Consider the following 22,645-nt stretch of genomic DNA (forward strand, 5'->3'; position numbering starts at 1 on the left):
CAACCTCTCCCCAACACACACACACACCTCTCTCCTCCCCCTTCCCTGCTGCCAGTTAGTGGTCTCCCAACTCCAGCGCCCCCGCTCTGCCACTTAGTGCCCCCACCCACAGCATGCCCATTCAATTCCAGTTAGTCCTCCCTCCACATCCTATCAATGCCAGTTACTGCTCCCTCAACACCCCTATTTAACAACACAGACTTCAAATGAATTTAGTTAAGACTATACAACTTTCCTAATACAGGCATGCCCTAAGTATTAGGACACAATTGCAAATAGATGCACACTGGGTAAATGTCAATGTGTATTTGTATAACCACACTGAATCTGCTGATTAGGTTTGCTTCATTTGAGCATGCAAACAGTTTTCTCTTTTAAAAATAAAGAAGTCCCTGAGAAGATGTGTGGAGAAAGCCTATCTACAGAACAGGTGAGACATTTAATGAATGCTGCTAAGGCTAGAGGGGGTTTCTACATGATTTTTCTGTGGAGGAATCAAGTTTGAGAAAAGGAATCAAGTTTGAGAAAAACGTTTTCCAAAAGGCAAAGAACAAACACTTCTTTTAAACCTCCCATGCTGTTCTAAGTCTCGTGAATCAGCACTATCTTGCTCAATCACATCAGCTTCCTGGGAGCGGGGAGCGAACAGAGGGCGGGACCTCAGGGGGAAGTGCCGGTGCGGGGCCTTGGGGGAAAAGCTGGGGTATGGCCTCAGGGAAAGAGGCGGGGCATCGGTGTCCGGTTTTCAGCAATTAGAAAGTTGGCAACCCTACAATCCTCCAATTTGTTAGGGTCATTTTGAATCCCAATCCTGTCCTCCGGAGTGCTTGCAACTCCTCTCACGTTGGAGTAGTTGGCAAGTTTTATAAGCACACTCTCCATTCCATTATCCAAGTCATTAATGAAAATATTGACTAGTACTGGACACAGGAATTACCCCTGAAGGGCCCCATTAGATACACTCTCTAACTTATTACATCTTACAGAGTGAGTCTCTTTACCCCCTCCAGGACATGTTGCCTCTGGTGATTTTATTAGCCAAACCCCAGGAAGGGGATACATTTAGACTACATACCCTGTATCTGTTTATTCTGTTCAGAAGAGGGTGGCAATTACATTTGTGTAATTATCTTGACGCTGTCTCTTTAAGGAATGTTCTAGGGAATTTAATATGGCTGAAACTAATAGGATTCTATATTCTGTTTACTCTATAAATCTACAGAATGTAATAGTTAATGGTATCCTTCATACTGAATTGAACAGTGATCTCTTCTGTGAAATTCTATAAGCTAGTTTCAAAATCTCAGAGACAGCTTCCATAATTGTCCATTAAATTCAATAGGACTTTTCCTTTAATGTCACTATTTCACATAGATTATTAGCAACAAAGCTAAGTCATTAAAATAATGACACTTGTGGAATGGAATAAGTCTTGTTGACCTCTTGCTACTTCCGCACTTTGCATGCACAGACCCAGGGATATAATCATGCTTGTGCACTGTCTCAGAAGTCTAGATTCTAAGTAAATCTGGATCACCAGCTGCCCACAAATACAAGAAGTGGGCAGCAAAAGTTACATCTCCTCCAGGGATGATGCATGAGATTTATCTTCCTGTAAGGGGAATTTCAATTTTGGGGACTGAAGGGGGTTGACCTGATCTCAGAAAATGATATACATGCTTCAGGCTGTCAGCTGAGAGGTCAGGAGGATATCTGAATACAATATGTAGCACTGACCAGCTACATCAGGTGGGTTTATTTGTTTGTTTGCCTTCTCTGAGGGCTCCAGTATTGGTCATGAATGAAGATAGGACACTGTACTAGATTGACCAATGGTCTGATTGACAAGAGCAAGACCTAGAGTGTTTTTCCCACACAAGGACTGAAATCTCCCTCTCTGCAGAGGATTTCCAGGGTTGAATAGTGAATTGTGTTAACTAACCATGATCTCCTCCCGTCCAGCCCACATCTTTGGTGGGCCAAATCCAGTAGTCCTTGCTCAGAACAGTGCTCCACTAAAGTCAGTGGGAGGTTTGTTTGGGTTTTCTGTTGTTGGTTTTCATAAAGACTGCATGATCTGGTCCTAACTCCCTAAATGAAAAGTTAGAAAAGTTCTATGGTATTGGCCTTTTTACCTCAGGAACTGTGTTTCTGAGGCTGATTCCCTTATAGATGTGTGAAAGTTTCTATCAAACAAGCAACAAGATTGGAACTAGCTTTCTACTCTACTGCTCAAAGTAACCCCTTCCTCCCTTCCCCCGCATCCTCTATACAGACCAGCAGCGATTGAGTCCTAGAGAAGAGACCACCGTAAACTCAGAAATACGATGGTGCTGGGCTAGGCTGAAGAGAGCACGTGCGCACACACAAAGCAAGACAACTTTTTAGAAAGTTTAAAGGAGACTTATGTGCTGCCCTTCCAAGTGACTACTTCCTCATAGTAATCCTTTGCTAATGCAGTCTTGATCTCAGTTTCTAGCTAAACTACTTATCAGGCCCCCCAGCACTATAACATCTGAGTATGTATCCTGTGAGGTAGGGCGGTGCTATTAAGTACAGAAAGACTAAATGACTTGCCCAGGTCACACAGAAAGCCTGTGGCAGAGCAAGGAATTAGCTATGCATCTCCCACATCCCAAGCTAACCACAAGACCATCTTTCCTCCCTGGTTGGGGTCTCTAAGCGCTACCATAATACAAACAACAGAATCTTAGGGTGTGAGGAGTCTACCACTGGCTGACCGCCCCCTCTCTTCTGTTCTCCAATACTTTGACCAAGTTAGTTTTAAATCAGGGGTGAGCAAACTATGGCCTGCGGGCCGGATGTGACCCACCAGCCATTTTAATCCAGCCTTTGAGCTCCCGCTGGGGAGTGGGGTCTGGGGCTTGCCCTGCTCCGGTGCTCCAGCCAGGGAGTAGGGTTGGGGGCTGCTCCACGCATCTTCCGGAAGCAGCGGCATGGCTCCCCTCCTGCTCCTATGCAAAGGAGCAGTCGGGGGCTGTACTCTGCACGCTACCCCGCCCCAAGCGCTGCCCCTGCACCTCCCATTGGCCAGGAACCATGGCCAATGGGAGCTACAGGGATGATGCCTGTGGATGGGGCAGCGCGCAGAGCTGCCTGGTCGTGCCTCCATGTAGATATGCCGCTGCTTCCGGGAGCCACTTGAGGTAAGTGCCGCCTGGAGCCTGCACCCCTGAGCCTCCCCCCATGCCCCAATCCCCTGCCCCAGCCCTGATCCCCCTCCCATCCTCTGAACCCCTTGATCCCAGCCCAGAGCACCCTCCTACACCCCAAACACCTCACCCCCAGCCCCACCCCAGAGCCCACACCCCCAGCCAGAGCCCTCACCCCACCCGTGCACCCCATCCCCGCGCCCCCTCCTGCACCCTGAACTCCTCATTTCTGGCCTCACCCAGGAGCCCTCGCCCCCAGACAGAGCCCTCACCCTTCCCGCACCCCAACCCCAATTTTGTGAGTGTTCATGGCCTGCCATACAATTTCTATTCCCAGATGTGGCCCTCAGGCCAAAAAGTTTGCCCACTCCTGTTTTAAATGATTGGTGAACAGGGCTTCCACCACATCCTTAGACTATTCCTTACTCAAAATAGATCTCACAGTTGAACTTTTTTCTTATCGTTAGCCTACGTTCTTCTGACTGGCTCACTTCCATCCCACCAGGCCCAGCCATGGCCACTTTTCCCATTCAAAATAATTCCTCCCCTTAGTGCTTATTGTGATGTTGTGCAGTCTATATGGTTTTATAAAAACTTGATAATAAGTCAATATAATGTAACTGAGATAGTTTTAGAGAAAATACGGTAATAAGTGAATGTAAGTAACTGGGATATGCCTCATGCAAAAGGTCTCTTGTAAGGTATCATTACAAAGCTTATAATCTACTGAGTGTGATCATCTGATTTGTATAAATGTACCACTCTTGTATCTAAAACTAGAAATATAAAATGTAACTCTGAGGGCCTATTGTAATTGTGTAAAGTGTGGACCATTAATGATGGTTTGGAATCTTGATGACTCCCATTGTCTGCAGATGGCTGTATTTACCTGTGAGTCTTCCTGTATATGTGTGTGCTGGCAAGTGAGTAATGAAGTCTTGCAGTGACATGTGATCATGTCACCTGAACTGGAATCCATCTTTAACCTGGTGCTTTTCCAGTGAGGGGGGGTGGAAACCCAGAGAGACAAAGAGTTCCCGCCTTATGCAAAAGATATATAAAGGGGGGGAAGAGAACAGAGAAGAGGAGGAGCCATCATGAAGAATCCCCTAGCTACCACCTGAGCTGCAACAAGAGCTGTACCAGGGGAAAGAATTGTGCCCAGGCCTGGAAGATGTCCAGTCTGAGAAAAACTTACTGAAGCATCTCTGAGGGTGAGATTATCTGTATTTAGTTTGATTAGGCATAGATTTGCGCATTTTGTTTTATTTTGCTTGGTGACTTACTTTGTTCTGTCTGTTACTACTTTGAACCACTTAAATCTTACTGTCTGTATTTAATAAAATCACTTTTTATTTAGTAATTTACTCGGAGTATGTATTAATACCTGAGGGAGCAAACAACTGTGCATATCTCTCTATCAGTGTTATAGAGGGCGAACAATTTATGAGTTTGCCCTGCATAAGCTTTATGCAGGGTAAAACGGATTTATCTGGGTTTAGACCCCACTGGGAGTTGGGCATCTGAGTGCTAAAGACAAGCACTCTACTGTGAGCTGTTTTCAGGTAAACTTGCAGCTTTGGGACAAGTGATTCAGACCCTAGATCTGTGTCTGGAGCCAGACGGGAGTGTTTGGCTCAGCAAGACAGGGTGCTGGAGTCCTGAGCTGGCAGGGAAAACAAAAGCAGGGGTAGTCTTTGCACATCTGGTGGCAGCTCCCAAGGGGGTTTCTGTGATCCAACCCGTCACACTTATGTAGCCAATTGGTGAGCGTGTGCTACAAGACCCCTTCTGTGCCAATCCAGAGAGGATATGAGCAGCACAGCCTCCAGCTAGAGAGCATTGCCTCTTTAGCTCAAGCTGCAGCAGCTACACTTACAGCGTTTCGATCTCTTGTGTGTTGGCCAAGATGGCAGCTGTCGCATTTACATGCTTCAGATACTAGTCCCTAGTTAGCATGGTTCCCTATTAGTCACTGATTAACGATTTTCTCTGCCTTTCATTCTTCCTCCTCTGTCACACTATAACAAGGTAACCCCACCCACTCAGACCACTCCGGCTACCACCACCCTGCGGCTTAACTTCATGTGTATTCACAGGCCGTGAAGATTTACAGCATAACAACCTCCCACTAACAACTTCACAGGACACAATGAGGAGCGAGAGGGCAAAAGATCCAGGCCATTCTGCAAAGGCAAAGCACTGGCAAGAGATGCCCAGACACAGTGCATTCTGGGAAACAAAAGCAAGGGCCCATTAGTGTCATGCATGCTAATGTGATTGATTAAACCATGCCAATGCCGTGCTATAATAGGTTACAAAGAGATGTTCTCCAGAAGTAGGATGACCAGACAGCAAGTCTGATAAATCGGGACAGGAGGTGGGGGGGGTAATAGGAGCCTATATAAAAAAAAGGCCCCAAAATCGGGACTGTCCCTATAAAATCGGGACATCTGGTCACCCTATCCAGGAGGCTCACAGTGCAGAAAATATTGCTGTCCATTTCCTTGCTGTATTCAACCGCCTTTGAGCTGAGCTTGACAAAACTCCCGGCTGCCAGGGACTGCCTCGTTTAATAAGGCCAGAAAGGTTCCTCACAAGTGACAGAGTGGGAGCCACATTCCACCATCTTCCAGGCATTTCACTATGTTGGTTGCCGCAGATTTGCAACGCATTGCCAGCGTGTTACAGTGAGCCGTGGGCCAGGTTTGGATGAAATCACCAGCCCTCACAAACCCAGGGCTGTTTTGCAGGGCCTTACATGCAGCAGTGTGTGTTGGACCCCATCCAGTTCCCTCCCTATGATGGGCTCTCACTATCACTGTGCACATGTAACACACATACCAGCCACCTCTGCCTGCCTATGACCCCAGTCACGCTCTGCCAGTGGCCTCCCTCATCCTGGTCTCGATGCCCTTCCCAGTCAGCCACATGGGCTGGCAAGCCAGGAAGTGGAGTTTAAGTACAGCTTTCCAAAAGGGAGGGCTCTTGGGAAACTGAGTCTTTGAAGTGGGTGCAGACAGGTGGAAATGCAGTCAGAGAATCTGGGGGCAGCAGGGGGGGCGCAGGGAGAGTGGGTCTTAGAGGAAGGTGCAGATACAGAAAGAGGGTTTCCAATGCTCCAGCTGGAATTTTGACTCAGAGCCACCACTACATACCTGGGATAGTTAGGAAATAACTCAGTCAATCTGTCCACTGCCTGCTTCGAGCAGAGTGTGAGGCATTCGGTAAAGGGACGCTGATTAATAAACCATATGTTTTTAAAAAACAAGGGTCAGATCCTGAGCTGACGCCAAGGAGCATGCAGCACAGTTGGGGGTGTTTTCAAAAGTGGCTTTGAAACATGTCCACAGCCCCCCAGTTTGGGGGTCTCTTTGCACCAAAGCCAAGGTGGGTGAGGTAATCTGTTTTATTGAGCCAACCTCTGTTGGTGAGAGAGAGAAGCTTTTGAGCTACACAGAGCTCCTCTTCAGATCTGGATGAGGTACTCAGTGTGTCACAGCTTAACACAAGATACCGAAAATGAAAATTAACAAAAGCAAGGCTATACCAGTTCCTGTGCTACCCAGGGGAATCCCCAAGTAGCTATTTATACAGGCTCGCTTTCCCCTTTGCACTTTCAAAACAGTGCCACGGCCAGGGAGCAAGGCCAAGGATCAAGTCCAGTTTTCCTTGCTGGTTTTGACCACTAAAAAGCAGCCAGTTTGGCAAGTTTTAGCATCAATAGGCCTAATTATGTTCTCATTTGCCCCATTCACCTGCAGTAACTCCACTGACTTCAATGAACTGAAATGGATTTACCCTGATACAAGAGAGACTTAAATCAAGAGTAGATCAATGGGACCTGATGTACTTTGGTGTACCAGATATCAGAATCCGGCCTTTGAATGTACATGAGGATTACTGACCCCCGGCTGCCATCTGCACCACAAGGTTTGTGTTTTGCTTTGTTTTGGAGGAGACTGTGAAGAGTAACTTCGGCAACCGAACACCACAAGGATAGCCTTCTAGGTAGGTGGAATATAATTACGCAAATTGTAGTTTAGTCCGTTTGCCAGGATTAACATCCTGTTCCTCCACAAACATTGCTGGATCTTTAATGACCTAGAGTGCTCATGGCTTCAGCTTTAAATTCCACCCAAAACTTTCCTGATCTCTTTCTCTCTCCTCACTGCAGTGGGAAAATAAGACCCTGTGCTTCATCCGGCTATCAAAACGGTGTGAAGGCTAAACAAAACCTACGTCTCTGGTTCCTTCTTATAGATCAGAGACATTTGTGTTAATCTACAGATGAGAGCTAGACCCCAACAAAGGCTGTATAGTGATTGCAAGCTTCCCAGTTATGGCTAAACTGTAACTAACTATAACTATTTGCTTGGGCCACTGAAAAGTCCAGCTACAAGAGGCTGACTCCTAGAAAATGCAGTAGTTAGAGAAAATACCAATGTACAACCAGTTCTCCCCTAGGAATAACGTCCCCCAGGCATGTTGCTCTCAAAAATAAAAGGGGATGAAAGAAGAAAGTGTGTCCTGCCCTCTGCAGTGATCTCTCTCTCTCCTCTGTGGTAGTTTAAAGGCTTCAGAGAGATGTCGTTATGTTGTAAGAAAACTAGGCCCTGACTCATTAAAACTCCCATGACACGTTGCACAAGCTTAGGTGCATTCGCCCCAGTGTCCTGGCCAAATTTCAACATAGGGACTTGCAGCGGCCCTACTGCAATCCCCTTGTGGTTTCAACAAGAGAGGCTTTTCTGCACTTCGCCTTCCTAAAAACCAGGGCTCAATTCAGAGGGAGTAGGGCAAGTGTAAGCCCCCTAGGAGACAGCCCAGGAGACCCTGATGCCAGCCACACAGCCAGATCTGCCACATCAGCTGTGCTTCTCCTCTCCTATCTTCCCAGGCCCAGGAGGTTTTCTGGGACAGGCCAAAAGAAAGAAGTTATGCTGAGGGAGGAAAGATGTGGCTGTGGTAGTCCTGCGCCTCAGTAATTCTGAGCTGCTTCTGCTGGGAGCAGGACCAGTAAGGTTGCCAACTTTCTAATTGCATAAAACTGAACAGCCCTGCCCTGCCCCCTGCCCCAAGGCCCTGCCCTGTGCCTTCTCTAAGGCCCCGCCCCCTACTCACTCCAGCCCCCCTCCCACCATTGCTCACTCTCCCCCACCCTAACTCACTTTCACTGGGCTGGGGCAGGGGTGTGGGAGGGGGTGAGGGCTCCAGCTGGGGTTGCAGGCTCTGGGGTGGGGCCAGAAATGAGGGGTTCGGGAGGAGACTCCAGGCTGGGGCAGGGGGTTGGGGTGCAGGAGGGGGTGAGGGCTCCGGCTGGGCGTGCAGGCCCTGGGGTGGCCGTTTGGAGTGCAGGAGGGGGCTCTGGGCTGGGGCCGAGGGGTTTGGAGTGCGGGAGGGAGCTCAGGGTTGAGGTAGGGGGTTGGAGTTTGGTGTGCAGACATCGGGAGGAAGTTTGGGTGCGGGAGAGGGTTCCGAGGGCACGGGGTTGGGGTGCGGGCTCCAGCTGGGCGGTGCTTACCACAGGCAGCTCCTGATCAGTGGCGGAGCGGGGTTAAGGCAGGCTCCCTACCTGCCCTGGCAATCGCACTGCTTCTGGAAGCAACCTAGGCAGAGGCATGGCCAGGCAGCTCTTGGCCACCGTTCCCAGACAATGGCATCTGCGGATCCAGCGCTTGGGGCAGGGCCAGTGCATGGAGCCTCCCTGGCCCCTCACCTAGGGACTGCAGGGACATGATGTCGCTTCTGGGAGCTGCACAGAGCCAGGGCAGGGAGGGAGCCAGCCTAAACCCCACTGCGCCACTGACCGGATTTTTAATGGCCCGGTCAGTGGCCTTTTCAACCAGGTGTTCCAATCAAAACTGTGATAACCAGAAACGTCTACACTTAAACTCTGTACCATTCAATATTTTTTTAAACATCTTCTTAATAAAATTTATTTTAACTGCACTTACAGAATTGCTTTAACAAATCACCACACAAACCAGGATCTGCACTTTGGTGCACAGGTGATACACAGGAGACATTAAAGCCTCCAATCCAACAATCACAGAACAACAAGGGCCTACTTTGTGCCCTAGCTAGCAAAGGTAAAACAAATGAGCAATTATAATCACAGCTCTCCCTTCACTAAAGCTTTGAAAACTGACATGAAATCAGCACACAGGCATCACTGCCTGCCCCAAATCCCTTACATTTATATACTTCCTCTTGAATGATCCAAAAGCCCTGGCACAGAAATCACTTTACGCACAAGTAGAATGCAACCACCTCTGGGATAGAACCCAGCAACTGTTTAACAGGGCACAGCAACTCTACATACCGATTTAGCAAAAGGAATGAAGAATACTGTATCCAACCGAATCTGCATTGGACAGAATGATTACCCTAAGTGTTCCTGTAGTAGAAATAATCATTTCAAATGAGCACAGGACTGGGTATTTGAAACATCTGAGCTCCACTCCATGCTCTGCCACTAATTCGGGGAGGCTTTAAGCAAGCCATTCAGGAGTATAGGAACTTCCATACCAGATCAGTCCAATGGTCATTCTAGTCCAGTATCCTGGCTCTGATGGTGGCCAGTACCAGATGCTCTGAAGGGTGCAAAAAGATCCATAATGGGAAGTTGTGTAATAAGCTGTCCATAGGTGAAGTTTCTTCCTAACTCCTGTCCATGACAGACTGATTTATACCCTGAAGCATGAGGGTATATCCTCTCAAATGTAACCATGTATGCATTTAGCATACCAATGCTTAGTGAGTCTTTTTTTTTTATTCCTACTTAGCTCCTGATCCAAAGGCTATCTTGTGGCAATGAGTTCCACAGGTTAGCTACATAATGAGCATTATGTCCTGCTATCAGTTGTGCACTTGTTGCCTTTCCAGTTCATTGTCCATCCCCTTGTTCTTGTATCATGTGATGATAAAATGGAGCATCCTGATGACTTTTCCTATATATCTACCATGTACCCTCTATTCATTCTAATTTTAATTCTATCCCTCCTGCTATAGACATCTTTCCATTTACATGTCCATCTCAATCCCTCATTTCATAAGTCCCTTCCAGATGAGGTGCCCAGCATGGAACACAGTATTCAAGATGAGCGCATACCATCAATTTCGATCATGGCTTTACAACATTATCAACATTATTTCCTTTTGCATTACCCTACCATACTGGTTGCTTTTTGATCACCCCTGATGTTTTCATCGATCTGTCCACTATAGCACCCCATCCCTGAGCAATTACAGCTAATTTAGAATCCAGCCCCATTAACAAACTGTGTCTCAATTTCCCCCATCTGTAAAATAGAGCTAATCATCATCACTGGTTTGTATCCAGGATGACAGTGGCTGTAAATCATTGTCAACTGACAGCTATTGTGTGATTAATGAGAAGTGCTGGTTTCCATTCAGTTCTGATTGGATAATTGTCCACACAGCAAAGAAGCCAGTGACTGAACTCCAAACTCTCTTCCCCACCCAGAGGCATGCCAGGTCTGGAGCACACTGGCAGGGTAATGGGGGGAAACTGACACTGTCACTGCCTCTTCTGTAAATAAATACAGGGCTTCAGTCTTAAGGGCTGTCAGGCTTTTCCCAGTACTGAATCCACTTAAAGTCATTAAAAAACCCAGCTAAGCCAGGTAGCAAATGGAAAGGTTGCAACCTTCCGAGTTGTAGAGGCATCTGAACAATGGTATCTCAGATCAAACCTCTCCAGCAGCCACAGACAGCGAGAGTGTAAATTGGGCTGTGATTTAGCTCCATTTAGTGGCCTTTCTTCAATCCCTCCTTTCCTCACACACTGTGGGAACAGACTCATATCCTTCATCTTTTACAGCTGTTGCCTGGAAATGGAAAGTGAAGAACTTAGGGTGAAAAGAACAGGAGTACTTGTGGCACCTTAGAGACTAACAAATTTATTAGAGCATAAGCTTTTGTGGACTGCATCCGAAGAAGTGGGCTGTAGTCCACGAAAGCTTATGCTCTAATAAATTTGTTAGTCTCTAAGGTGCCACAAGTACTCCTGTTCTTTTTGCGGATACAGACTAACACGGCTGCTACTCTGAAACTTAGGGTGAGTGTGTGTTCGGGTGCTTTCCGGAGTATGTGACAGTATACGTGTGTGCATGGGATGTGCGTGTGTAGCAGAAGGAATAAAACGGGGTGCTAGTGCACATATGTCTGCCCGGGGCACATGGAAGCAGAAGCATGTCGGAGAGTGTGTGTGTGTGTGTGTGTGTGAACAAGCATATAGCATGATAGATGCAGGCATATTTCCTGCCAGTGGGGCTCCAATCCCAGAACTTCATGAGAAAAGTCCAGTGCTCTCCTACCCTCAATTCCTCCCCATTCTGCTAAGGGCCCTTGATCAAGATGGATTTTTCTTGGGTATGATCGTTCTAGGGTTTTTAATCGGATTCCCCCTCAGTTCACATTGCAGCTGCCATTTGTCTCCATGGTGCCCACGTTGATTTACTGCCTCTATCAGCGCAGCTCTGGCACAAGCTGTATGAAAAAGGGATGGATCAAAGCTGGCATGAAACAAGGGTCTGGGCACGTAAGAGTGCAGGGAATGGAATGTGGGGCCGGGCTGGGGGGAGGAATAGAAAATTATTTCATAAACAAATCAAAAGAGGGCAATTTTATTCCCTATCATGTCCATAAACAACCATGAGCTCATCTTAAGGCCTCCAGGCTAAAAAGAAGAGACAAACCCATCAGAAGGCGCCAGTCCCACATCCCACTGGCAAAAAGCAGCAGCAGTTCAGAGAGGATTATTTTAGTGCAAGGTATTTTTTTTTTGGTACACTGGATTAAGGCTCCTGTGACGTGTGGCATCTAATACACAGGGACATCTTGTCAGAAGGCAACATGAGCTGGAGTGCTTTTTTGTTGGTTCTCCCCCCTCCCCCTTTTTAAAGCCAGAAACTAAAGGATTCAGGAAAAAATAAATCAACTTAAGCTTTTGTGTAGGGAATACATTGGAATAAAGAACCAGGCCTGCTGGAGGAGATAAGGGAACTGACAGTAATAACACCAGGGGTCAGGAGGACAGATATCAACGCCAGGCAGCCACTGCAGTAGGGGTGGATTTCTTGTGGCATTTGATCAGTCTGATTAAATCAGGACAATTAAAAAGGAGCACATGTCAACTGCTGGGTTTTAAAATAGTCTGTGATAGCTATATTTCCACCCACACACAAACTCTCCACTGTTTGTGATGATGACAATACTGAGAACTTCTTAAAGTGCTTTCCATCCATAGTCCCCACAGCTGCATACAAACGGTGTGTGTGCATTGCCCCCTCCCCCATCTTGCCAATTTGGAAACTGAGGCACGGAGAAGTGACTTGCCCAAAGTCAGGTAGCTAGTCAATGGCACAGAACTCCACCCCCTTGATTCCCCTGCCAGATGTCTAGCCACAGGGGCTAATTGCCTCCCTCTTATGGGAAAGATGGGGATGGGCCAGAACCGGAGCCTGATAGCCAGTCTCCCGGGGGATAAAATAAGCTTCTGGATCTGAGCCAGCCTCTGGTTTTGGTTTTGCAAGCCCAGCTGTGGCTGGGCTGGTAGAGGCCCATGTGGTTACCACAAAGGTAAGTGCTTTATTGATGGCAAGCCTTAGTGACACAGCAGTCAGCAGCACTACTTCCCAGTTTAGCAAGACCTCTGCCAACGTTAACTCCTTCAGTGCCTACCAGTACCCCAACACCATGTCCTGATTTTACCCTTCTCTCTTGAGTAAGCACTGATTCCACCCACCTGTCCCTTCCTGTATTTCTAATGAAGCAGAAAGCAACCGAGGAACTCCATTTAACTTTCTTCCTTTATGGAAAAGTCCAAATTAACAGAAATTTTTAACTTCTCTACAGGATTTAATAGAAAATTATATCCCAGCGGTAGAATTCTATCGGATGGCTCAAGACAGCTACAGAAAGCATCTCCTTTTATTACATTCTAAAGGTTAAGCATGCCTAGCCCACCGAGACTCCCTCACCAGTATAGAATTATTCCTTCCAATGCTTTATCTAATCTAATTTCTAGTGACTCAAATGATGAGTTTCTGCCACTTCCCTTGGGACACCAGTCCCACCACCCAATAAATCGCAGTGGGATAAATGGTGCCTTCTCAACAAGGGGTAGTGCATAAACTGCACAACTGCAGCAGTTGCCCCAGGAGGCATTGTGACTCAGACACAGTTCCGAATTACAATTACTCCCCTGCTTCCCTCTCACTCCATGGGATAGCCCATACCCAGCAGTAAGTTACTACCCACTGTCTGCTGAGTCAGCTGTGCAGTGAGGGGGTAGCAGTGGAACCCCTTGTTCCCCACCTGCTCCACCCCTACCTGCTCTAGGGAGTGAGTAAATAGGCACATAACCCTGCTTACTCCTGTGTGCCAACATCCAGGTAGCTCTTATAGGGGTACATGGGTGGGGAGTTTCTTATTCCCTTGCACAGGTAAATAACCCAAGTCACCATCTACCCCACTAAGATATCCTACAGTTTCCTGTGCTCAATTTTATCCCATTATTCAAGGAGCATAGACTTTTTGGGTCACCCTAAGTAATTCCTCTCCCTCCTTGATGTTTGCAGCTTTCAGGTGGCTGTAGATGGTTATCACCTTCCCTTCTTTAGCCCTGGCTGGATAGCTTCGCACCCAACGGATGAGCACTGATATCCCTCCAAGAATGAGGCTGATCAGGTGACAGAGTTGTTGTGGGGGATGTTTGGGTTTTTGACTTGTCAGCAGAGAAATTCCTAGTATGCTGATGAACTTGGTGTACTTTTACTGCCGAAGAGATCCAGCCTCAATATACTTATGAGCAGCGTGACAGAATGACTTGCTCAAGATCAATTGAAATTCACTGAACCTTGAGAAGGGCCTTCTGCTGCAGCCTAACTTTCTGCCTCTCCCACTACTCCCACCTGGGTGTTCTTTCTAACTGAAACTGACAGGGCAATGATTAGCTGACAAGTTCATTAACGTTCACCTCACTGGAATTCTCTCCCTCAGATCCCTTAGAAGAAAATAAACAGCATTTAAAAAACTGGTTCGAGGGGGTTCTCCTGGCCTGAGAGTAGCAGCTCAGAAAGAGTGGAAAGAGAGAGATGCTGCAGAGGGATACACTGGCTGTCCCCAGTCCACCTCACATGGTCATCTCAGGTAGTCATCATCACTAGGAAACCTGCCGACATTCATTCAAATGTAGGAATTAAGGTTGCTGGGTTTGGGTTCTCTTCCCCACCACCTAAAGGGGCCTAATGGAGGTAGGTGTCCAAGTCTCACTGAAATTCAACAGGATTTAGGTGCCTAACTCACTTAGCTGCCTTTGAAAATCCCCAACTTTACTACATTCTGGGACAGCAGAGCTAAACTGAAGCTGTCCGCTGGATGAGGTAGTGCATCCCATCTGAGATTTCCCCCCCTCCCCCGCTTTTTTTTTTTATATATAAACTAGAGCAACATCAAGTCAACTCCTCTGCAGCAAGCCATTCCTGATGGCCAGAAGGAAGCGATGTTCATTGACGGTGGAAGCCACTACACAGTATGAAGGAATGGAGAAAATGGTTTAGCCTGATAGACAGAGGTGTAACTAGAAGTAATGGGGCGAAACTGAGCAAATGAAGGGGCAATTTTCCCATGGGTTCTGTAGAGCGCTTGACACATTTTAGGCCTTATGCATAGGGACACAAGCTGGGCATTAGGGACAAGCTCCCCCACTGTGAGATCTGTTAGATTGCTGAGTGTCCCCACAAGGGAAGTGATGGGAACCTCAACTCTTGAGTCAGTTAAATGTAGACTGGAGGGTATACTCTAGGGACAGTCCTCCATGGGCTAGGACAGAGGGCTTTGATGACCAGATCAATCTTTCTTAACTCTCAAATCTATGACTCTGTGCAGCCTGTGCACCATATAAAGCACTAACACTTGGGAGCGTTTCCCTCCTTAAGACCCAGGGAACCCAGTGAAGATCTACCGTGGTTACAACCCAGATATGTGAACAGGGACCAGGTCCAGCCCTAGCCATCACATCCGTACCCCTTGGTGCTACCATTATTGAAGCACAGTTGTGCCCTGTAACGTGACTATATAAAAATGGCCCCTTCTTACTCAGCAAGCTTGCTCCCCAGGAGTATTCAGGGTCACATATGCTGACTTCAGAGACAAGAATAAGCATTTACTGCTTTTAGCTTATGTTGCCCCTGCACTGTTGATTCTAATGGGGATTTGTGCTTATAAAAAAAAGCCACCCACCAATGACAAACTGTATTATCATTATTGTAAACTCACTGGTCACCATCAGTGGTGTTAATTCTGGAACCCTGGTGTTTCCCCACTGCACATATCATCCGACAGGCTTGACTAGACTCATATGGGCTCTGGATGTGAGCTGTAGGTGGGTTCCAGGTCTGACCATGAGCATCTCTAGTGACAAGGCAGCTTCCCCTGGCAACTTGTTCTGTTGCCACGTCCTTTAGAGACCGTCTGAATTCTCCCTGCTGCAGCTTAACCCCATGACTTCTTGTTCTGTCCTGGCTGACTAATGAAAATAATTGGTCCTTGTACTCTAGATACAGTAACATCGCTTTTCATATTCATAGACTGTTACCTTAACTGCCCTCGGGGTTCTTTCCCTTACACTGAACATGCCCACTTCTCTTAACCTCTCCTCAAAGACCCTTCCCCCCCGATCCCTTGTTGTTTTTATTGCTCTCCTCTGAACTCTTTCCAATTTGTCTTTTGAAACACCCTTACCCTCACTTAGGTGGCCAGAGCCCCTGGAAAAATGTGGTGGGCATCAGACAGAGCTTTAATTTTACCTCTCTGTCTCCCAGCCACTGGGGCTTTGCATGTTATTTCAGTGTAGTATTTGTGACTTAATCATCAATTTAACGCTATTGCAGACAGCAGCAGACCCTGCAGGAGTAAATAGTCTCTGAAACAGCATGAATATTAGGGGCTCTTAATTGCCCTTGTAATCACATTGTGGCTTCTAAGTAGGAACCTTTGCCAGGCAAAGCTACTGCTGGCACTAAACTGAGATGCCAGCTTTTACATTTTGCAGAACCTGCTAAGGCATCAGAAATCAGCCCCAGATGCAAAAAAAATGAAGTGACCTGACAACTAAGATAAACACCATTCTTACTAGTTTCTTACAGACACCATACTAGGCCCTGATTCAGCAAAGCACTTAAGCAAGCGCTTAACTCTGAGCACATGCGTAAGTCTAGTCTCTTCGGCAAAGCACTTAAGCATAGGTTTAAGTCCCATTGAAGATCCATACTGCACATATCTGAGCAGTCCATTCTTTTAGGCTGTCCCAGAACGTGCATACCATCAGGTCAGTAAAAGCAGCAAAGAGTCCTGTGGCACCTTAGAGACTAACAGACGTATTGGAGCTTGAGCTTTCGTGGGTGAATACCCACTTCATCGGATTCATCAGGTCAGTGGTATTTATGGCAAGTGAGGCTTGTCCATGCAAGAAAGTTGCACAGGTTTAACTTAAATTGGTTTAAAACTGATTTAATTAGATTAGTACAAAACCCTGTGTAGACACTCTTATTTTAGTTTAAGAAAGGCTTATTTTGGTTTGGTTTAAGGGTACGTCTACAGGTGTGGTGCTGTAGCCATTTACTCCAGCAATGGAAGAAATTTCTCCCCCACTCTCCAAGAGGCAGTCATTAGGTTGACAGACGATTTCTGTCAGCCTAGCTGTATCTAGAATGGAGGTTAGGTTGACTAACTACATTGCACAGAGCATGACATTTTTCATAGCCCTGAGCGATATAGCTAGGTCAACCTAAGGCTTTAGGTTGAGACGATGCCTAAATCAGCAAAGAATCAGCTTAGGACTTGTCTACACATTAACTGGTACTGAAATAGCTATATGGGTTTTAATTCACACCTGTAGTAATTGCAGAGCAAAAACCATGTGTCGATATTGTTTCCCCAATTAAAAGAGTCCTATTTTGATTTAACTTAAATCAATAGTAAATTAGATTGAATTAGGACACTCAATATGAAATAAGTGTCCACACAGACTTGTATAGAAATAAAGATAAGGCTTAATTAACACCTTCTGTTGTTATTTTGGTTCCGGTTTGTGTGAAGGCTAAATCCACATATACCACTCAAACTGAAAGAAGAGTGTCTAATGCACAGTTCAGCACCAGTTTAACTAAATTAGTTTGAAATCACACCTTTAGTTAAACTGGGACAAGATTGTGTGTAAACAAGGCCTAGATTTACAAGTAGTAAATACGTTTTACTACTTTGAGCAGCATATAACCAACCTGTGGATTTCACCGCTGCAGGAGGAGGTCATGGAGCGGAGTCAAAGGGTTTGATTTACCACTAGGTTACTCCTTTTTATCATAATGCAGTTCCAGTGGTGAATTAGGCCCAGTGATATACACCTCTACCCCGATATAACGCTGTCCTCAGGAGCCAAAAAATCTCACCACGTTATAGGTGAAACCGCGTTATATTGAACTTTCTTTGATCCGCCGGAGCGCAGCGTTATATCCAAATTCGTGTTATATTGGGTCGCATTATATTGGAGTAGAGATATCGGGGTAGAGGTGTCGATTAAAAAAAAAAACACCTATCTCAGCAGGAATTTTTCAATTAAGTGGCATGTTTCATTGCAGCATTGGGATTTGGCCATGGCATGCAGGCCTGATACCAACCCTGATGGAATGAGGGTCTGATGAGGTCTGGAAAACAGGATTTCTCCATGTGCCATAACACCAGTTCTGATTATTCAGGTATATGGACCAAATTTCATCTTTCAAAAACCAACACTCTTGAGTGCTAATAATTTTTACCCTTTGCTGCTACAGACCAGCATGGCATCTGGTCGGAAAAGCCAAATTGAAAGTTCCTTGTTTCTTGGATTCATTGGCTGTATCATGGCGATCCTTGTTACGGAATTCCTTAATGTGTACATGCATTACGATAGGCAAGGATTGTGGCACTGCCTATTAAGATTGCCCAATACTTCCCATTATAGGATCTTGTTATCAAATGCTTTAATATTTTTGCCAAACTTTAACTATTGGGCTGAAATTTCCCATGCTGAGTATCTGCCTCAGGCAGAATTTTGGGGGGAAATTTCAGCCAACACAGTTCAGCAGTTTCCAAGAGCAAGGCCAGGGAGAAATAACATTGTTTTGCCGATGTTCTGGTGATCTGTTGTTTGAGACGCTCTAGCAGAGGCTTGAAATTTGGCAGAAGGATGATGTGTGTGTCAGGGATATGCCTTGTGCTGGTCTTGTGAAAATCTGCACAAATTTTACCATGTTACAAGCCCTTGAAAAAAAAAAATCTCAGTTCTCACATACTCAGTAGGAACGTCTTATAGTTTAGCACCATAGAAAAGCCTATGAGGAAATTAATTTTATCTTCAAAGCAGGATTTGAATAGTGTGAAGTGAATAAGGCCTGGGACCACACATTAAACAACGGGGATAAAAGCAAACATTAAATAGCTGCTCATTCTATGACTGCCATCCATCTCGTGCATTGAATGACACAGGGGTCTAGCGGAAAAGTAGTATGTGATCATGTAATTAAAGACTGTGATATAATGCATACGCACAAGGGGGCTGAATTAGGTTGCACGGGGAACCTTAATACTGGCATTTCCTATTTCTGAGTGCTTGACTTTGCAACCTTAATAATGTTCTTTTAATGTAGTTTTATGTGTGTGTAATAAAATATATCAGTTACTACAAAAAAATGACATGGCTAATTCAGTCATCCTCTGACTATTGGTAGGTTTCCGTTCAGCTTAACTATGGAGTGGCTATTAATGCCTCTACATTAGAGACCTGGATCATACCTTCATTCCCTGCAGAAAACCCATAGGAAGAGTCAGACAACATTTTTGTGAGAGTCATCCCATGGAGGGGGGGAGGGGGGAGCAAAGCAGTTTCAAGTAGTAGCCAGCTGCACCAGCACAAGTCACAATTCATAGCAGTTTATATTGTCTACGCTAGGAGGTTGCTCCAGCTCAGCTACACCGGTGACTTGCTACCAACAGTTGAAATTGGGATAAATCCCCAGTGTAGACAAGGCCTAATACTTTAAACAAATCTAAACCAGACGATCCTTCTGTAGAATATGGCAGCGTTTTACGAACCATTTCACGTGACTGATGCTAGGAATGGGCTGTATGCAATCTACATGCTGTATGCATTTTAACTCTTACTGTTACTTGGAAATTCATCCATTTGTTTTGATTTTAGCCACAGGAAATCAGATGGCTGGTTAATTTGTGTTTCAGGCTGTTTTCCCCTTATCCTCCTCACAGGCTGCACTGCATTAAAACGCTAGAAGATCGCTGAGGGCATTAAAATACCACCACTGCCACTCTACTCCCACGCAAATGCATGCTCCTGCAAAATGACCAAATCCTTCGGTTCTCTGGCTTCAATGCCAAAACATCCAGTCAGACAGCTCTCTTGGATCTAATCACTGTCCGCTCAGCTGAGAGAATACTCTGCGTTCCTTAGCTAGTATGCGGGATCATGAAAATCTCAACACATGCAGAGCCTAAATTTAGGTCACTGACCAAACTTGAACTCTGGGTTTCAAACTGCAGCTGTCAAAGCCCAAAGCATAAGGGGCTACAGTGGCTTAGCACCATGTCACAGGGTGCACTTACCAGGGGCACCTCCTCATGGTTGCGCTGGGGATTAGCTCCTCCCAGGTGCTGCACCCTCCTCTGGTGGTCTCTCCACCCATTGTCCTCTCTCTCTCACCCTGTGGCCCCTCTCACTCCAGGAGCTGCAGCTTCCCTTGGCCCTCCAGCCACCTCACTAGGGTCCTCCCCTCCCAGGGTATCAAAGGATTTCAAGGCAAACTGTTTCAAGCAGTCCAGCCTGTGCCACTTCCTCAGTGGCCAGGAGAGGAATGCAGACCCACCCTCTACTTTGGGTTCTAGATCAGGGGCCTTCTAGTCAGCAGCTAAGGTCTGCACCCTCCTGAACCTTGCTGCCTTTTCCCCTGAGCCTTACCTTACCTTCTGGCTCTCCCCCGCTCTAGGTTTACCAGCCCAAACTCCCTGCAAGCAAATGTATACTATTCTGTGTAGTCCCAAGCATGCTTTTCACCCAGGGAGTGGCTACACACTGCTTCGCTGCAGCCCCAGCTGTCCTAAGATACTGGGCTTCATACAGGCCCCTCCTGTTCCTGTCCAGTTGAGCCTCCTCTCTGATTAATCCCTGCTCCCTGGCTCCTCCTCCAGGGGCAGCCTGGGCACTTAACTGGCCTGCCTAGCCACCTTAACTACTTCAGGTCTTGTGTGGAGTGGACACGCATCTCATGTCATCACACACCCCCACAAATATAACTCTTGGGAACTTAAGTGGCAGATCCAAACATAAATTCTTCAAAAGCTGCTCCATTGCCAAAGACTAAGAAACATATGAATTAAGTGTGAACAGTACATTTTTCCAAGTTTTAGAAGCTGGAAGTACAGGGAACTATAGCTTTGCAAACATCCTCAGGAAGGAGCGGGCCTGGTTTTCCATCTGGAATTGCAATGTCTGCTTTCTTGAAAGGAAAGGACAAGGACATTTTGCTTTTTCACTGCTCAGTGGAAGCTTAGAACTGAATGGCTGAAACTCCAGAAAGATTATGCTCATTGGAAAAAGCTTCCCTCAGTCTGTCCCTGGGAAAAGAAAGGCCCCATTTGATAGCTCGCATTTCATATAATCATATTTTAAATGAGCTTACAGTTTATACAGCACCTTCCATCCTATAAAATCCCAAAGCAATTTACCAACTATAGGCTATGTTCTGACTCCATAGGAAAATATGCCCAAGTGGCCAAATTAATACGGTAGTAAAAAAGCTGGACGCCATCAGAGATTCATCTGCCCTCGGGTTCTCAACCAGTGACAGCAGCAGTGGGGATTTTACAAAAACCACCAATCATTCCTGGTATAGACACAGCTTAGAAGAGAATGCGATGAGAAAATGACAGGGCTACAAAAAGGGGCCACATTCTTTTCTCAGTGACACCTGTGTACATCTGGAAGCACTCCATTAAAGTCAGCAGAATCTTTCCAGATTTCCTTGAGAGAGTAATTTGGCTCAACGAGTTCAAATGAGCCCATCGTCATCTAAGATTCTGTTCTCACCTTGATTTTGCTCAATTATGTCCAATTATAATTAAGCAAAAATGAAATGTGCACCCATAAAAATGGCACCTCTACAAAACCCTGCAGTGTGAAGAGGCTGTAACTGCCACTATGCACCATGACCATTAAACATCTTTTTGTCTTATCTGTGAGCCGTGCGTCTCTATAATGTGTTATGAGGTGTGTTTGTAATTGTCTGATGCTGGCACTGGTCCTTGAAAAGGAAATGGTGTGTGTCTAAATGCAGACAAAGCTCCTTAGGAAGCCACGACAAAGCAGCTTTCTCCCTCTTGCATGGGCCAAATTACAGCCTTTGAACTTACTCCTTCCATGGCTTTAAAAGAAAAGAAAGAATCTATCTCAATTGCCTTGGCTCTGGAAACAATAGTTAGAGGATAGAAGGTGATTTCAGAGCTCATTTGTTTTTGCAGTGCACAAGGCCCTTTCTCCTCACATCATTTTCTAATATTTTATTGTCAGCCTCTCGGACTATAAAACTGACGAGTAAAAGCCTCAGTTCCACTTGAAATAGTAAATAAATAATAATAATAATACAATCTTTTCCTTTTCTTTTAGCCTGATCTTCAAATGAACCAATTTTGTTTCTTCTGACACCATATTTCCTGCTGTTGCTGCAGTTCTTTTTAAAACGAGAGGCAATGATTAGCTCACTTGCTCCCACAAATAGTATTAGGTTTGGAGCTCAACCTTGTTTATGGTAAATTCCCAGCTTCAACTTATATACCGAAGGAAGGGGAAGGGGTGGGATCTAGTGGTCAGAATGTAAGGCTAGGCCCAGAGTCAGGAGTGCTGGGTTCTATTCCAGCCTCTGCTGCTGACTTTGTACATAAGGTGGAGCAAGTAATTGAACCGCTCTGTACCTCAGTTTGCCCAGCTGTAAAATGGGATGACATCATGACAATGTTGTTGTGTACTTGTGAATCACAAGCAGCCCCTTGTATTTCCTCAACAAAATGCTTCACTGTGATAAAACAACAAAAACAGAGTCCAAAGAGTGAGTGAACAAACCAGCAGGGTAACCAGATTCCAGACAGCTCGGTCTGCTTTGAAGTATCCTCCAAGCTGCTGCCCTATACAACTACCTCTGTCTTCTTAGAGACAGCTGCAGACTAACACATTATGACAGCTAATGTGTCACCAATTTTTGCTGTTCCAAAGATCATTTTTGCTTACAACACAGTAACTCAGACTTTGAGGGGCCCAATTCTTTCAGCACCGGGCTCAGATCCAGCACCGGGCTCAGATCCAGCACCCATATTGCCCCAACTTAGATCATATTCATGTACTC

General features: G+C 46.0%; 1 protein-coding gene and 1 long non-coding RNA gene across 2 annotated transcripts in view; one reads left to right on the forward strand and one right to left on the reverse strand.

Moving 5' to 3' along the window:
- GALNT14 (polypeptide N-acetylgalactosaminyltransferase 14) overlaps nt 1-22,645 on the reverse strand; it is a 192,735-nt gene that overhangs the window by 154,608 nt on the left and 15,482 nt on the right. The gene's annotated exons all lie outside the window — the stretch shown is intronic.
- Nucleotides 3,717-21,417, forward strand: LOC135982475 (uncharacterized). The gene is made up of 3 exons (XR_010599861.1): nt 3,717-4,387; nt 6,938-7,184; nt 13,781-21,417. It is a non-coding gene; the product is annotated as an uncharacterized LOC135982475 (long non-coding RNA).

The sequence above is a fragment of the Chrysemys picta genome, chromosome 3, assembly GCF_011386835.1.
Source record: "Chrysemys picta bellii isolate R12L10 chromosome 3, ASM1138683v2, whole genome shotgun sequence".
Lineage (NCBI taxonomy): Eukaryota > Metazoa > Chordata > Testudines > Emydidae > Chrysemys > Chrysemys picta.